We start from the raw sequence: 764 nt of genomic DNA on the forward strand, positions 1-764 counted from the left end.
CGGCCTCCAGGTCCAGCTGAGATGATGAGACCATTAAACACACAGCTGCTTGGACCTTTACTCTTTCTACAATGGGAGGAGAATTCTTTACTTTTAACACTAACGACATTTTCATGATGATACTTACACACTTTGACTAAAGTAACATTTTTAATGCAGGACTTTTTCTTTTAACAGAGTATTTGTACAGTGTGGTATTAGTACTTTTACTTAAGTAACATATCTGAATACTTCTTCCTCTACTGATAGGGAGCAATATAATGTTCAGTTTATAGACTGTAAAACTAACTTGACTCAGCTCTGATTCTCTGATAGTTTCTAAAGGAAGGTTGACAGGGTCTTAACCATATTTCCTGCCTGTCTCATCTCTCATTTATTTTGGTAAAAATATTAATTGTTTTCAAAAACCTCAGTTCAAACAACTTTGTGAAACAGGCTACATTATGTGAACAACATATAACTTGTGCGCCAGCAAGGCCACCCACCTGAATAATCCTATTCTGTGGCTCCAGGAAACTCTATTCTCTGCTCTGGATTTGGTCTATTCCAACTTTAACCCCACTGGATTTCCACCATTCGGGTTCCACCTGAACCAATATTTTTACAACATGATAAACTGAGTGGATTTGAAATGGCAGCACTTCACTTCTTTCATTAAGTTGTTGTGTTTGGCCACAGAACCCCCAACAGACTCTATCGTAATGGCCTTTGGTATAAAACACACACACACACACACACACACACACACACACACACACACACAC

At 38.5% G+C, this 764-nt stretch overlaps 1 protein-coding gene across 1 annotated transcript in view; it reads left to right on the forward strand.

Annotated features, from left to right (window-relative positions):
• taf2 (TAF2 RNA polymerase II, TATA box binding protein (TBP)-associated factor) overlaps positions 1-764 on the forward strand; it is a 28,472-nt gene that overhangs the window by 19,455 nt on the left and 8,253 nt on the right. The gene's annotated exons all lie outside the window — the stretch shown is intronic.

This window comes from Etheostoma spectabile, chromosome 6 (genome assembly GCF_008692095.1).
Source record: "Etheostoma spectabile isolate EspeVRDwgs_2016 chromosome 6, UIUC_Espe_1.0, whole genome shotgun sequence".
In the NCBI taxonomy this organism is placed as follows: Eukaryota; Metazoa; Chordata; class Actinopteri; order Perciformes; family Percidae; genus Etheostoma; species Etheostoma spectabile.